General features: G+C 35.5%; 1 protein-coding gene across 4 annotated transcripts in view; it reads left to right on the forward strand.

Annotated features, from left to right (window-relative positions):
* The first annotated feature begins 745 nt into the window (after positions 1 to 745).
* shd (cytochrome P450 family 24 subfamily A member shade) overlaps positions 746 to 17638 on the forward strand; it is a 52046-nt gene continuing 35153 nt past the window's right edge. The window contains exon 1 of one of the 4 annotated variants that reach the window (XM_067791329.1): positions 746 to 881. The gene's annotated coding sequence lies outside the window, so the exon portion shown is untranslated. Of the gene's footprint in view, positions 882 to 14330; positions 14893 to 16395; positions 16417 to 17223; positions 17245 to 17638 lie in introns of those variants that run through there. The other 3 variants (XM_067791328.1, XM_067791330.1, XM_067791331.1) reach the window with 3 other exon arrangements.

Consider the following 17638-nt stretch of genomic DNA (forward strand, 5'->3'; position numbering starts at 1 on the left):
AGGTTTCTTCAAAAAACTTCTATAAAAAAACTACTAACTTTTTTCGAGCTTGCGTGGTCCGAGCACTGGCGATTAACTTTCTCGCGATTCTACTGTAATTTAATATGTGCATTGCCCAGATGACAGAGATGACAAATGCTCAGTAGAAAGTGGTGAAATATGTGTAGAGTGAGAGTGAAGATTCTGAATAAACTTTATTCAATAAAGTAAGGTTTTATTCAATATGTTATCAACAGCGCAAATATTTCTGAGCATTAGACTGATTTGCATGAGCATTCTTACTGTTGAGCGCTAATATTATTTGAAAAGTGATACTCGATTACTCATCCGCCAATACCCAAAGCCGATGATTAATGTTAAGTTAAATAAAGAGTCTATTCATTCGGAATTGTTTTTTTTTTTTGTCCAAATTGAAGGATAACACCAAACAAATTTTGTTTGGGAATTTGTGTGTCAAACCCGCCATATCTCAGAATTTGTTTCGGAAACGCCTTATCTAAGCATAAACTCATGATGATAATATAATAACTGCAAAATAGCAAATAATCAAAAGACTAAAATACATGATAGTCTGATTAATCTTGTTTAACGCTGTCGTAATTTGCATTATCATTTTACACCTCGCACTTAACAGATGGATTATGCGTAATGAATACCTAAGTGATAGCCACGACAGCTTTAAACACTTCCCCTTGACTCGTAAAAAATTTACAACACTTTTATGACAAGTGAGAAATGATCTTGAAATGTACACGCGCCACAAAAAATACTAAAAATAATACGAATTCGCATCAAGCTTTCAAAAAATACAAAGCAACAAAAACAAAAAAAAAACTGATAAGTGTAATCAAAATTTGAGCAAAAGGGTAATCAAATATGAGGTAAAATGCTTTTTATTATCTCTTATATACACATTGTATAAATATTTATACTATATATTTAAACAAATAAATATATCTACGTGCAATTTGTTTTCAATTCTCACATACTCGTATCAGTCAGCTGACAAAGTTTTTGGTTGTGCTGATAAAGGAAATATTTTGAAGGTGAAGTTCAAGCTCAGCCAACGAATTTCATATCGCTTAACATTTATTTTGTTTTTTATTGTGACTTCATAAAAGAGAATTTGCTCTCGATTTTTTATTTTTTTTTCTGTGTGAATACCAGTGACAGCTGAGTATAGTGAAGTGGTTTCACTGTATGCAGACCCGTTAATTTTGGCCAGATTATAATGCTGCTAAAATGATACACCACAATTTTACAAGTTGCAGAATATACAATAGATTAAAGCGCTATAAAGCAACAATTCATATACATTAGGGTGGTTGAAAAAAAAAATATATTTTTTTCTTTTTGGTATAGTGAAAACATTGTTCAGGATTTGTAAAGAAAAGCCGAAACCGTATGCGGCATTTTCAAACACTAATATAAAAAGCTGAAAATTTTACAGGCAATCTTTTTGGATGCTCTGAACAATATAAGTATTTACTATACGAAAAGGTAACAAATATTTTTTTGGCTCACCCTAGTACATACATACATATTGTAACGAATGTTAGCAGCACTGAGCGATGCTATCGTCTCTAAGCCGATGCTAAGCAGTGACGTGAATTCACATCAATAATTCAATCATTATGTATCTACATAAACGAAACAATAATTGCGTCTACACATATGTACCATGTACGTATACGAGCAGCGGAGAGTCAATGCACAAACACATGCATATATCTGAGATACTCCTATAAGTATGCAATGAGAAAAACTATAAAATTGTGCAATTGTAGTTACAGCTGAGAAGTTTGAGAGCTGCTGGACTAGTAGATTCTGGAAGCGCCTAGAAGATGCGAAGGTTGAAATCAAAGAGTATAAAAGGCGGCAATTGTAGAGGCACTGGAATTCAGTTTTATTTGAGATTTCGATTAAGACGCTATCTAGCGAGCAAGAGCAGTATAATTTTGAATAGCTGAGTTTCATTTGAGCTATCAATCAGTTTGGTTATTAAGTAAGCTATTCGTTGCAAAGTTTGAGTGTTATTGTGAAATACTTTAATAAAGGCCATTTTTCCATTATTAAATATTGGAGTCATTTATTCAACAGTTTAGTGATTCGAACTTAGCAGAGGGTTGCAAATAAGATGATTTGCAAGTAAAATTCGTTAAAATATATTATGGTTATTTGCATATTATATATACTTGTTTACCTTATCTCTATAAATTAGTTGCACAAGAACAAAAACATGTATAAAAGACTTGAATTTTTTCTTTTTTAAGCGCTTGTTTTGGGATCAAGTTGAAAAAACTGAAAGTCGTCACATATAATTTGAGGTTGAACTTTTATCTCGGTTAGTTACTAAGAGAGTCAACTTAGCAAAAATTCGTCTTAGCTTTAGACCGCTCAATTGCCAACAAGTATAGCTAGTGATTCGGGTACTAAGGGGTAGAACACTTGTAGTCTTTTTATAAAAACTTCAAAATTCCCCATATGTTTTGTAAGGAAAAATTAAAGTCGAGATGAGCCAAATCTAAATATTGGAAGAAAAATCCGAAGAAAGAAAAATATTTGTTTGGCTCACCCTAACTTTTAAGCAGTGCCATGCGGCCAGCACACAAGCTGACCCGCGGCCTAGAATCTTGTTACAGTTGTTAAAACTATATTTTTGATAGCTAGGGCTGCAGACGTACAGATATGCAGAATGGAATTCAAAGCGTTTGTCGGCGTTTTTTTAAGGTTCCGTTATAATTGTTCCACTGAAAGAAATGCTAGTAAAATCAACAAATTTGTTCTGTTGTTCTTGACATAACGGAGATTCGGTGAAATTGATCGAATTACGGTTAATTCGACCGAGTTCTTTGTCAAGCGAAGAAATTAGTTTAGTAATTTCAACAGAACAGAAATTGTCGCTCTTAAGTTAACAAATTTCTGTAAAATTGACAGATTCCTAATCAATCTAACTGATTTTTTTGTTAACACAACTGATCTCACTGGTCATTTCAACAGCGATCAACAGTCAATACATGAGCAAATTTCAAAGAGAATTTTACGCTCACTGCGCTCTCTACTTTGTACTTATAACGATGGTGCCACATGTTAAAAAAAAACACCAAAATAGAAAACCACCAAATCGAAAAAACACACAAAATGCAAAGACAACAAAAAACTAGTTTTTCAGTTATCAATACAAAACGAAAAACCCAAAATTAGAGATACCGGGACACCTATTTATCGGGTACAATTTTGCAACTACTCCTCCAATCGAAATGCAAAATTGCGCCCTCTTTTTGGAAAATTTTTGTCTGAACGAACAGGATTTTTCCAAAGTTAGTAATATTTTGTCAAAATTTTAACGAATTTACATTCACGCGAACGTATGTAATAAGATAATAAAAAACATCCTTTTTTAATGTTGATGTTTCCGACAACATAAAAGTTTGAGTTGTTTTGGAATCGCTTCAACTTAAAGTGTTACGAAAATGAAACTTGCCGAATTACATGTAAAGTTACTCCAGTGGTGAATTACCTTCTAGCGATTTGATTCTTTACTTTTCTATAACGCACAAGTTCTCTATTTAAAATGTTATATCAAACATTTATACTAAATGTTTTGTTCGAAATAATCAAGTATGCGAACTACATGCGAGAGAAGAAATTGAGAATGAGCTGAGCTGCAACTGAAAGAATTGAGAAACAGTTTTGTGACTACTATTTTTATTTCTATTTGCCAAGCGAAGTTCAAAACTATAAATTAAATAAATTATAAAATATAAAATTTGGTGAAAGTGAGTTTAATAAAACAAAATAATAAAGTGTATAATGTTTAATGTGTGCCAGCATATTAGATGTGCGCCCAATTGAAGTTCGGTTAGTAAATGCCACCGTGGTGTGATGGTAGCATGCTCCGCCTACCACACCGAAGATAATTTTTCTAAGCGGAGTCGCCCCTCGGCAGTGTTTGGCAAGCGCTCCGATTGTATTTCTGCCATGAAAAGCTCTCAGTGAAAACTCATCTGCCTCGCAGATGCCGTTCGGAGTCGGCACAAAACAAGTAGGTCCCGTCCTGCCAATTTGTAGGGAAAATCAAGAGGAGCTCGACGCAAATTGGAAGAGAAGCTCGGCCTTAGTTCTCTTCGGAGGTTATCGCGCCTTACAATTATTTTTTTTTTGTCGCAACAACATTTTTTGTTCATTTGACTACTAAAACGGTTAATTACGAATCAACGATTTGTGCGCAGTTGATTCAAGATCTTGTTGCGATGGATAAAAATTGACAGAAATTTCGGTTTAATTGACCCGTATTTCGGTTTTTTTTTACTAGTTTCTTCTTTCAGTGTATTGATAACCTGCAAACCCCATCTAGTTTTTTGTTAGATTTTAATAAGTATGAACTCTTCCACCATTAAATGATTAAGAACCAGAAAAACTGTTAAATTTTAGTCAGTGATTTGGCAAACCTCCGGGTATATTTCTGTCACGAAAAGACTCTCAATAAAACTCGTCTGCCCTGCTATTGCGCTTTGCATTTATTTTATTTATTTAATACTTCCTTTATGTTTGATTAAAATAAACTATAATTCGCTCTTAACGGGTATTTCCAAAAAAAAACAAAAAAAAAAAAAAACCAAAGTCATTTTAGAAGACTCTTGTTAAACTTAAATTTTTTGAAATCAATGACAAAACTCATAACATTTACGGTCTCTGCACAAAACACATTAACAATACTTCCAACTTAATGAGACAGAATTAGTGCATTTGATATGCTGCCCCACTTGCTTACAGATAACAAGCAAGCTAACAACAACAAAACCAACAAGTAATAATTACGACTGAGAGCAGCAGCAGCAGATGCCGGAGTATTACAACATCTGGAGCTTCACGTTCAGCTTCACGAAATCAGCAACATTTTTTGCGCGTTCAACATTCATCGTCTGGGTTGCCTATATTGAGTGGAGTTATTTAAGAATTGCAAGTTATTTTTACGACTATAATCTCTCAAAGAGGAGTGTATTGATGTCTGCACTTGATAATTGTACCCAATGTATAAACATTTATGATTATTTTGGAATTCCTTTTATATATATATATCGTCTTTATCGTTAAAACCACAAAATCAGAATAAGTTCGAATACCAACAAAGCAGTGGTTAAAAATTGTTTCCCTTTTTTCCCCATTTACTCTGAGCTCATAATCTTACAACGTGTGCTGACCGCGCAAAACGCACATTTAATATTTCGCGTTGAGTTTTAAGCGACGCTAATAAAATAAACACCCGCCAGTGAAGAGTGTGTAATAAAATTAACGTTGTCACATATGTGTTGAGTGAAAAACAAAAAACAAAACCTACCAGCAAAATGATATTAAAATTAATACAAAGTTGCATCTGCTTGCATTTTTACGACCCAATGAAACACTGCAAGGCGCCGGTAAAAAAATTTTTAAAGGAGTTTTTCGAGTGAATAAAAATGAATTAAAAAAGGGATTTAGTTAAAAAAAATTCTTATTATAAATATAAATTTTCGCGGAACATGTGTGAGGAAACCTTTGAAGGACATATCTCTAGTTCCTTCATAGGAGGTTTCTTGAACAAACGTACGCCAAAATGCTTCTGGTATTCCTTGTTAGCAGTGATGCAGTTCATAATAGTAGATCTCTGGCAGTTTAGCTGACTTCAAACATGTTTAAAAATACCCTTTTGAACACGAACTTCGTTGCTATATTAAATAACCATGGCATCGACTACTAGTAGTTGGAATTCTAAAATGTCTGCACGTATTTGTTAATGGGATTTTTTACAATGCCGTTGCAACTCATAGTTTGGTATTTCAGTAAACCAGCTGAGGACATTCTCAAGTTTCTGTAAGTCATTAGGCGACTGCAGCAATCTTGGAAAAGTTCGTTTCCTCAATCTTTCGTTAAATCAATCATGTTTTAAAACTATCCGGTCAACCTAGCCTAGTACAAGAAGTCCAGCAACTAAAAACTATTTTTCGTATTTTGGATTTGCATGAAGAATCTGAATATTTGGTGAAAAATGTGCTCGAAAAACTTCAATTTCGATAAAATTGTGTTTCGTGAACTTGAATGCTCATTTTCTCTTTTCGACTCTGATCTGGGACCTTATTTACGTCTGCATTTTTACTGGCTTAGATTCCAGAATCAGTTCCGAATTCAATCTCGGGTTGGGTGCTATTTCGACCCTATGCTGGTTTTGGTTTTGTTTGCAGTGTGGGTGCCGGTTTCGGCCTGTTTTTGATTCAGACTTTAGTACCGTCGCAAATTTTGGTATCGCTTTGATTCCCGTTTGGTTCAAGTTTTTGATTTCCTCTACTTAAACGCAGTAACCGTTAGTCATAAGAGGGCCTAACCCCAATTCCATGCTCATCAAACTGTCGGACTCTATTTGTACCATGAAACATCCAAAATACATCTCAAAACCATAGTCCCGGCCAATATGTAAAAAAAAAATACGCAGCACACCACAAATCGCAAGTGAACTCGGTATGCAATTCTGCCAATAAGTTTCTTGTGTGGTTGCTAAAATTAGAAAAGGGCCACTGCAGCTTGTCATCAAAGCACTTTCTGGTCATTCACATATTTTCGTGTGAGTTTGCGGTCATGAACTTGATTTCATACACTGCTGTCAAATCCCAGCTTTGAGTTCAAAAGTCAATGCCTGAGCCTGCACACAAATTTTGTATAATTCAAAAGTGCAATAATGATTTGAGCAAAGTCCAAGCAAAACAGCCTCCAAAATTTGCGCCACTGGCTACTTCAAGGGGATCCAATTAAATTAGGCCACTTCTCATAATTGCCAATTGTGTAAATCGCTTGAATTCAATTTGCTGTTTTATGCAGATTCGGGTAGATGCGTAGTGCCGATTCCAGAATTTCAAGGTCAACTTATTTACTACGCAACATTCAATATTTATATAATTTACTGCTTCCCGTACAATAAAAGAGGAACCCGTAATGCTCAGGTTTGTATGTATGTATGTATATTAGGGTGGTCCTTACAAATTAAATAAAAGCTTTTTTACAATTTCACCACTTCAAATGGTAGAATAAAGGTTAAACACATGTAAATTATAGCCCTGTTGGGGGAGGGGTAAGGGGTGATGCGAAGCGGTCAAAGTAAAGGAAGTAACTTTAGAATTTAAATTCTTTCATTGCATCTAATACACAAAATCGAAAATAATTTAGTTAACGATATGACGTATACATTTTGATCCGGATTGGAAAGTATAAGAGTGTGGTCCACAATTTAATATAAAAGTTCCGAATTTCGTGTATCGAGTCTGTATGGAATAATCTGAGCTTGGAACCCTCACAACATGCCTTACCTTTTTCCTATCCATACTAAAATGTAGCAATGTCTGCTATGATATAATAAAGGTCAAAAATACTACATATATATTTGGCCCTTACGGAGACCGTTGTTTGGAAAAAGTAGTTTATTTGTTTTATAAGAACCACTCTAATATGTATATGTACGTGTGTGTGCGTGTATGTAATCACATATTGAACTTGAAATTGAACTTGAAACAATTACATGCATGACAATTACCGGCATGACCTTGAGAAAATGGGAGACGCATGAACCTACATACATATATTATCACAGAATACGCTGTGCTGTTAATGAAAACCGAAAAACTTAAGCGCATCCCCACTACCGATACAACACCCTCAGCGAAGTCTGTCAGCAGGAACCAGTTCACATTTCCTTAAATTCTCGCTCATCTCTGCTGCTTATAGATCAGAAACTGCTCGGCTTTACTACCTACTACTCTAGTTGATTTTTATTTTATCTGTCTCGCATGACGCGTTTTTCCTGAGATGAGAATTGTAGCGAGTTAAAACAACAACTTCACGACGCAAACCAAAAAAGCAACTAAGACGATGACAACGACGACGTATGAGAGATAATTGTGGGATCGGCAGCAATTTGATTATTAATTCAATGCGTCGAATGCGCATAATAAACACAAATTAAAGGCTCCATTACTGATACTTAGCATAGACTTGACTTGGCTTGCGATCTGTCACTTACAGTTCTGTTAAATGAACATTGCATGTTGCTGATTACTCAAAACTTAACTTGACTTAGAAGTCTGTTGAATTTTCATTTTCTATGTAAGTTCTAAGTGACGTTTACATTTTGAGATGCCATTTGTTTGCTTCCATTTCATTTTGACATTTTGTCATACAAATTGACATTTATTTAAAAATAAATTTCAACGCTGATTATGATGCCAGATTTTATGCGCCAAGTGGAGTATAATCGTGTCTAAGTTGCCAAGTTTACGCCAAGTCAAGTCAAGTCTATGCTAAGTATCAGTAATGGGGGCTTAAGGCGCGCAAAAGGATAAACAATGACGTCGTGGAATTGTCGGTGGATAGTGTCTGAGTAAATCGGTGGAACATGTTTTGCATTAAATAGTGGCGGCAATTTTTTTTTTATTGTTTTTGTTGCCGTTGCTATCAGCCAGCCCTGCGCGTGAGTAGCAAGCATGATCGGTGGCGGCGCGCAGAGCAAATCCAAACATAGTTTGATCGCACACTAACATACATATTTGTAATTCAATTTAAGTGCTACATTAGCAGGCTCCTGAAATGTGAGGGGGAAAGGACTGAATTACGAAATGATTAACTTGCCGACATGTCCATTGAGTTGCGATTACAGCAATCAGTACGAATACCAGTATGTGTATTAGGGTGCACCTTATTATAAAAACTGATCATACAAATCAAAAATCTCTCTATAAGATATCAACTGCTGAGTAGAATCCCAAATGGCTGCTTTTACAAAAACACCATGCCCAAGCAAACTTTAAAAACGTCACATAATTCTAAAAAAAACGCCCTACCTCAGGGTGTTGCTAAAAGGCGCCATATATTAGAATTCTGTTGAAGAACATGTTATTTCAGAATTTTTTCAAAAACGTTCTTGTAAGAATAATGTGTTTAAGAACTAAGATCTGTGATAGCACGTTCAATAAAATAATATTCTGAAATAAGACGTTTTCATGTTGACAGTCGAGATGGTCTAATATTTTACGAAGCAGTTGCTATGCTCGTCATCTGTATACATTCTTGAACTCATATAATAACACGAAAGTTATTGAATTTAATAAAAAAAAAAATTTTTAATTTTCGTGCATACAAAAAATTTTCATCAGCTTCAAATTTAAGGAAAAACAAGTAAGGAAGGTTAAGTTCGGGTGTAACCGAACACTACATACTCAGTTGAGAGCTATGGTGGCAACATAAGGGAAAATAACCATGTAGGAAAATGAACCGAGGGTAACCCTGGAATGTGTTTGTATGACATGGGTATCAAATGGAAGGTATTAGATATTATATTAAGAGGGAGTGATCCTTATTTCCATAGGTGGACACCGTTTCGACATATCGCCATAAAGGTGGACCAGGGGTGACCCTACCCCCCAGCGGTTAGGGATCAGAATATACCCGCGGTAGGTATGCCTGTCGTAAGAGGCGACTAAAATACCAGATTGAAGGGGTTGTGTAGCGCAACCCTTCAGGTTGCTAGCCTAATATATAGCTTCTCCAAACCCAATTGTCAACCTCACCTATCCGCCGCGAATCCTGATTCACTAACAGACGAGGCTCTGGCGACCCCAAGCTCCTCATGGAACTTGGGGGTGGGGAGGGAGGGAATGGCATGAAGGTTTAATGTGGCCACATAAATCGTTCCCGAGATGGTCGGCCTAGCACCTTAATGGTGCTATGGTACCGGAGCGTACCGGATCTGTATCCCGCAAAGGACCATCACATCGATAACACTCCCCAAAGCCTTCGGGGAGCAACCTTATCGCTACAACAACAACAACAAGGGGTGACCCTAGAATTTGTTTGTACGATATGGGTATCAAATGAAAGGGGTTAATGAACGTTTTAAAAGGGAGTGGGCCTTAGTTCTATAGGTGGACGCCTTTTCGAGATATCGCCATAAAGGTGGACCAGGGGTGACTCTAGAATGCGTTTGTACGATATGGATATCAAATTAAAGGTATTAATGAGGGTTCTAAAAGGGAGTGGTGGTAGTTGTATATGTGAAGGCGTTTTCCAGATATCGACCAAAATGTGGACCAGGGTAACCTAGAACATCATCTGTTGGATACCGCTAATTTATTTATATATATAATACCACGAACATTATTCCTGCCAAGATTTCAAGGGTTTTTTATTTCGCCCTGCAGAACTTGTTCTACTTAATATGATAGGTGTCACACCTATTTTACAAAGTTTTTTTTCTAAAGTTATATTTTTCGTCAATAAACTAATCCAAATACCATGTTTCATCCCTTTTTTCGCATTTGGTATAGAATTATGGCATTTTTTCGTTCTTCGTAATTTTGGATATCGAAAAAGTGGGCGTGGTCATAGTCCGATTTCGGCCATTTTTTATACCAATACAAAGTGAGTTCAGATAAGTACGTGAACTGAGGTTAGTAAAGATATATCGATTTTTGCTCAAGTTATCGTGTTAACGGCCGAGCGGAAATACAGACGGCCGACTGTGTATAAAAACTGGGCGTGGCTTCAACCGATTTCGCCCTTTTTTACAGAAATAAGTTATCGTCCCAGAATCTAGCCCCTATCAAATTTCACAAGGATTGGTAAATTTTTGTTCGACTTATGGCATTAAAAGTATCCTAGACAAATTAAATGAAAAAGGGCGGAGCCACGCCCATTTTGAAATTTTATTTTATTTTGCATTTTTTTTCACCATATCATTACTGGAGTTGAATGTTGACATAATTTACTTATATACTGTAAAGATATTAAATTTTTTGTTAAAATTTGACTTTAAAAAACATTTTTTTTAAAAGTGGGCGTGGTCGTTCTCAGATTTTGCTAATTTTTGTTAAGAATACATATAGTAATAGGAGTAACGTTCCTGATAAATTTCATCATGATATCTTCAACGACTGCCAAACTACAGCTTGTAAAACTTTTAAATTACCTTCTTTTAAAAGTGGGCGGTGCCACACCCATTGTCCAAAATTTTACTAATTTTCTATTCTGCGTCATAAGTTCAACACAACTACCAAGCTTCATAGCTTTATTCGTCTTTGGTAATGAATTATCGCACTTTTTCTGTTTTTCGAAATTTTCGATATCGAAAAAGTGGGCGTGGTTATAGTCCGATATTGTTGATTTTAAATAGCGATCTGAGATGAGCGCCCAGGAATCTACGTACCAAATTTCATCAAGATACCTCAAAATTTACTCAAGTTATCGTGTTAACGGACAGACGGAGGGACGGACGGACATGGCTCAATCAATTTTTTTTTTCGATACTGATGATTTGATATATGGAAGTCTATATCTATCTCGATTCCTTTATACCTGTACAACCAACCGTTATCCAATCAAAGTTAATATACTCTGTGAGCTCTGCTCAACTAAGTATAATAAACAAAGTGTTAAAATATCGAATTTTCACAAAATTTGAGATAACACGGAAGAGAAACAGAACGTGGCACATTAGGCGAAGATATCCTACCAAGAGTATAAACCCTTGGCTATAAAAATAGCAATTAAAGTAGGGCGGGCATTATCTCCGGGGAGTTTAAGGCTGAACTTCTATTCTTGCAAAAATGGTGGGCTTACATCCTTTATGCCTCTGTTAAGGCAGATTTATTTCTCTGAGTAGCTTTTCAGGCAGCAAAACACTCGAAATGCTTGCCCAACAACTGCTGAGGAGTAACTCTGGTGTAGAAAAATTTCCTAACGAGGTTTTATTGTAACTATGTCGAGGCACTTGAAACACTCTCTTCTGTTAATTATTTTATTAAAGTTGCAGTTGCAATTGCTCGATATGAATATGCCGATTTGTTTCCCATATTGGCTTAGTAAACAACTATTGCTGAAATATCCAATGAGCACTGCCTTGTAGCTGAACAAGAAATGTTTCCTTATATAGATAAGGTGCACCCTAATATACGTACACCCTTACATAAAGGTTTGTTTACTCTTAAGTGCATAAATATGTTTGTAGGGAATCAGCGAGAGAAGGTTTGCGTGTCAGTAAGCACACGAAGAATAATAAAAGTAGAGTAGAGCAGGTGAGGAAGTCAGATTGAAGATATACATGCCACATTAGGCTGTCCTTTATTGTAAAGTTAGTTAGATTATTTCTCTTGCAATCCTTTTACTTATAATTTGCGCAAACCTTTAAAAAGCTGCACTGAAAAATAACTTAAATAAACAGTGAAATGTAGATTTAAAGATGTTGAACTTTATTTATTATCTTTGAAGTAATCTTAAAATAAGATCTGTGTACTCAAGGTAAGCTGAGGTTTGACTCCAATAAGAATATATAATGCCTTACATACTTACTTAATTGGCGGCGAACCATTTAAATACGTCTGGTCGTCCAACAAGTGGCCATGCGCTTCGTAGGTCTTACTAGCATCTTCTTCCTCTGCTTCAATAGGCAGGTTCCGTTAATAATTCTTTTTTCGCCGGAGCATCATCTTTCATTCGCATAACATGACAGCGTAGCCGCTGTACTTTAGTTCACTGGACTATGTTGGTAACTACATAAAGCACGTACAACTCATCATAAAATCTTCCTCGGTACATACTCGCCTATGCGTAGACCCCATAAATATTTCGAAGAACTTTTCTATCGAACACTCCAAAAGTTTATGTTGTTGTTTGTGTTAACGATGGTTCCCAAATAAATAAAACATTTTGCGGTTTCGAAATTACAGCTACCTACAGTGGCGTCTTCGCCAAGTCATCTGTGTTGAAAAAAAAAAAATTACGCATGTGTCTAGTTACTTTGTTTGAAGAACGCTCGATCGAAACCAAATCACATGCGCGTTCACAAATAATGTATGCGATTTGAATAAGGATACTATTTTTAGTGCAGACACTTTAAAAAAAGGGTGTGTCAGCAGTAAAACACAACGCTTGATTTAAGAGACACTCTACTGCAACAACAATGCATAAAACATACGAACAGGACGACAGCAGCAGTGGAGTAGCGGACACACAAGTTGTTTGCAGCAGCAGCAAACACAACACCGAATAACAAATTATCAACAAAAAACAAAAACAGGTATTCAATGATTATGACCAGCTGATTGAACCTGTTGCATGCAATCAATGAAATGCCACCGGGGGAAAATGAGTTTTAGAAATGAAAAAAGATCACTATAAATCATATGATATGAAGGTTATCTGAGCAGGTACATAGATGTGATTTGATTAGACTACGATTTGTAGGAAAAAGTAAAAGGGGACTGAATCAGGGGTTGAGCCCCATTTTTTTAACAAAACAAAAAATCCTGTTTCAGGAAAAGGATGGAATGACAAAGCAACAACTGCGCAATTATGTATGTACAGATGTATATGTTTAACATATTTATGTGTATGTAATTAGCATATACCATTTGGTCACAATTTTTCGAAAGTTCCTTGGCTGACTTATACAGCGTCAAATAAATTAATTAAAATCCAGAAGCGAAAAACAATTGTCAAACTACGGATGTAAGTTTGAATGATTCCTCAGTTATATTACATTAAATACATTTCTGTAGAAAATAGTAATCTAATAATAACGACTCCGGTTTAAAAGCGGTATCGCAGGTATGTAAACCTCCTAATGAAATTCTCTGTGCAATTTCATTCAAGCTCTTTCATATTGTTTACCTTTACGTACGTGAATTTTTCTTATCACTTGCTAAGTTTCAAAGGTAAACAAGCTCTAATATAATCCCTCAAGCAAACCTACACATGTGCAAATTGCAAATTACTCGCAAAACTGAAAAGTGTCACTACTCATACTGCTCAAACAAGATACCAACTCCATAACATTTCAATTTCAATGGGCCTCCCGACTGTGACGTTGAAATGCTCTCGCGCTCTCATAGTCTCCTAAAATCAATTGTTTATAATTGCCGGCAATTGAAAAAACACGTTGAGGAGAATACTCCACAGAGTAGGTAAAGTTTTTTTTTCATGTTTCTGCTGCCAGCTAGCGCAATAACTTTTAACACGAAGTCACATATATGCAAACGCGCTAGCACATTCACACATACACACACAGACACACATACATATATATATATATATAATAAACCAGCTGCTTACTGCACAATATCGCCTTTTGCTAAGCGTCGCACACTTGTTTGTTTATTTTTTGTTGCTTTTTTGTGTGGGGAGCTCCACTGCTCCACTGAGCAAACGGATTCAAACAGCTGTGCAACCGAATGAGTGTTCGTTGTTTTGGGGTACGCAGACGAGCGTACGTAGCGCAAATGACAATCGTGCCTGATCGCAGCAGATCGCGCAGTTGTGGTTGGTTGACGACGGCGCCGCCACAAACGTAGACAACAATACGCCGGTGAGCTGCAGTCTTTGAGAAACGCGCGCATTTGAAGGTTTGATTTGATGGTGGCAAGTGAGACTACCAATAAGAATGGTCGGATAAGGAAGCAGAAGTTTTTAATTAATAATAATACTTAAATGAAAACTTTACAATTAACTATTGCGAATATCGTAAATCTATGTTGTCATATTTATGTGCGAATATATGCAAATAACCAGCTTTAAAAAAAGTCACAGCAAGAAAGTGATAGATAATTTTGTGTTTGTGTAAAACAATAATTACTCAATAAAATTTAAATTATCAAACGGGGAATGTGCAATACAGAAATGCGTTTGTGCATAAAATCATGTATGGCTTAGTGTTAATATCAGTATACTGTTAAAAATTAAAAGTGATAAGGAATCAAAATCCATTGTCTGAAAGTGGAAATTTTAACTCTTGAACTCTATGAAGTGGTGTGGATTTGTGGCGAATTTTAATGGTCGCAGAAGACATTTTTTTCATATTTTTTTTAATTCAAAGCGTAGGTAAGCGTGAGATTGGGCTTCATTTCGAAAAACATAAACTTTTTTTGTTTACTTAAGGTTTTTTTAATATAAAAATAAGCGAAGCGTTGTATTTTCCTACTCGTAAGACGTTTGTTGTAATTGTGGGTTTCTTTCTGGTATTTTTGAAAAATAATAACTTGAAGACTACCTGTTAAACAGTATGATAACTGTTTTAGGACCATATTCCCATGTGAGCTTTAAAGTTTATCTGCCCTACAAATACAAAGTTTCCTTGAAAAAGTGTTATATGGAGCTTACGACTTCTTCTGCAGCACAAGCGAATATTTCCACAAACCACAAATAAAAACACTAGAATACATGGAATACAACCAATACAGCGACTAAATTGAATGTCAAGAAGCTCGCGAGATTTACGAGTATTTAGAGAAACAAAGATCTCACGAGGAGCCGAGTTCTCAATTACTCGTTTCACGAAACTCATGCTTGTGTTCGGGAAGAAGTATTAAGCTCTAATTTTTAATACCTGCTCGCACTTACTTTCCTTGTACAAAACCACTAACAGGAGGTTCGAAAAATTTTTGGGGCAAAAAAACTACTTGTTAGTGGTGCTCGGGTCGTGATATTCAAGCTTTATGTTTCTTCTTCATAATCTAGATACCTAAAAATTTTAATAACGCTTATGGCCTAAACAAAATTCTGCCAGATATGTCACGGATCTGAGATATCTGATTTTTATATTACATGTGCTAGAGACGTAAAATTTGGGACGTCCTACCAGGTGATGACACGTGTAGGGGTAAAAGTTCTGCTAGGAGACATACAGATTTGGAAAGGTATTCAGAAAATCGTACAAAAAGCTATAGAATTGGATTTTTTAACATGCTCCAGAGGCCAGCTGCAATGCAATATGTATTGAAAAAAAATTCCGCGACATGGCTCTCTGATAAAGTTATTCAGAGAAGTTGTACGGAACGGCAAGTTCACCCGTAGAATAATACGTAACGATCGGTAATACTGAAATAGCAGCCTTTGCTCGCGTTAAATACGATGTACTCCATCATAAACTGACTGTGATTGGAGCACCATCCAACACAAAAAGTTTACAGTAATGAGCTAAAAGGGCCAATTAATGGTGACTTATAACAATATGACCATAACCAGATAAAACAGCTGATCGAACCTACCTTGTGGAAATCAATATAAGCGATTAATGGTGCCATACCATAAAGCTAACGCCATAACCATACCATAGCCAACGAATTGGTTTTTGGTTTCTCGCCATATCAATAACCTTAAAATATTTGAGTTGGTGCATTTAATAACTTTTTGTAGATTTTATTCATTGTTTGGGATACGTTATGACTAAGAAACTTATTTTTTGTGGAATATGTTTGTTATTTTTTTGCGTTTTCTTCATTTTTATGAATTTTTCACGATTTTTAGGTTAAGGCACCATTAATCGATCACATTGGAGATGGTTATGGATATGGCTATAGTTACGACTATGGTGTTAGGGTTAAGGAAGTTTATCAAGCTCTAAAGGTATGTAGCGTTGTTGTGAATATGGCCATTTCTTTGGTAATGGTCTATTGCACAATCTTAGGGATTCTATAAAATTCAACTTTTTTTACAACTTATTTATTTGGACTTGTCTAATAGTGAAATAAAGTCCAAAATTTTAAAACTCTGCAAATTACCGGGTATCTTCATTCAATAACGATCGATCTGTAGACTTACTTACAGCCCCAAGACACACCAAAAGAAGGCTTTGCAGATGCAAACATTTTAAGCAATTAGTTTTTTTTTTTTGAGTTGATAGCCACTTCTTTAAATGTGACATATGCAATAATCCACTTCTCTGAAAGCTAAAATGAATACTTAACTTGTGTATTTATAAAGTAATTAGATACTTAACAAAGCATGAGCGAAAAAACTTAAGCAATTTTTTTTTTCTTACTTTAAGCGCCTAAGCAGTTTCGCTCAATGCACAAGTTATATAAACAAATCTCATAAAAAAAATTAATATTTATTAGCGAAATTGCTAATGCCACGCAATTGTTACGCCGATTGAGCGCAATCCAAGTAATCGGTGCATGAGAGCGCAGTGATTTAACTTTTACACAAAGAAATGCAGATAAAAATAAATAAATACAAGTAGATAGCTACATACATATGTACATAAACATCGGCACTGTGCATCTGCAGTTGTGGAAAACTTAAAAAAAAAAATAAACAAACATACTGAAGAAAATGAAAATCACGTGCATTGTTTATATAATATTCATAGGCTTGCAATTACGTGGAAAACTCGGATTATAAAAAAAATAATGCAAACCACAAGCTTATTGCAATACACAGTAACTTCTGCATGTATGAATTTCTATTAATATTTTTATAATTGGCACTAAGCTACTTGCAAAGTGAAGACAGTTAAAGTTTAAACTTGTTGCGGAAAACTTAAAAATAAAAATATAATTTTGTGAAAATTTCTACAAGTCATCGATCCTTTTTCACAATATTATATTATATACATGAACTGTTATGATATGTTTCGTTGTACAAACGTGAAAGCTCAGTGGGTTGAGAGCACGAAACTGATTCAAAACACTGCAACCCGAAACCTGTAGGGCAGACGGACCGATACGCAAACTTTACAATGAAGGAAAAAGCAACCGAATTACGGGTCAATTCAACCGATATTTCTATCAATAAATTTTTATCCAACGTAAATAGCTATTGAATCAACTTCGCACAAATTATTGAT

The sequence above is a fragment of the Eurosta solidaginis genome, chromosome 5 (assembly GCF_040869045.1).
Source record: "Eurosta solidaginis isolate ZX-2024a chromosome 5, ASM4086904v1, whole genome shotgun sequence".
NCBI classification, from domain to species: Eukaryota; Metazoa; Arthropoda; class Insecta; order Diptera; family Tephritidae; genus Eurosta; species Eurosta solidaginis.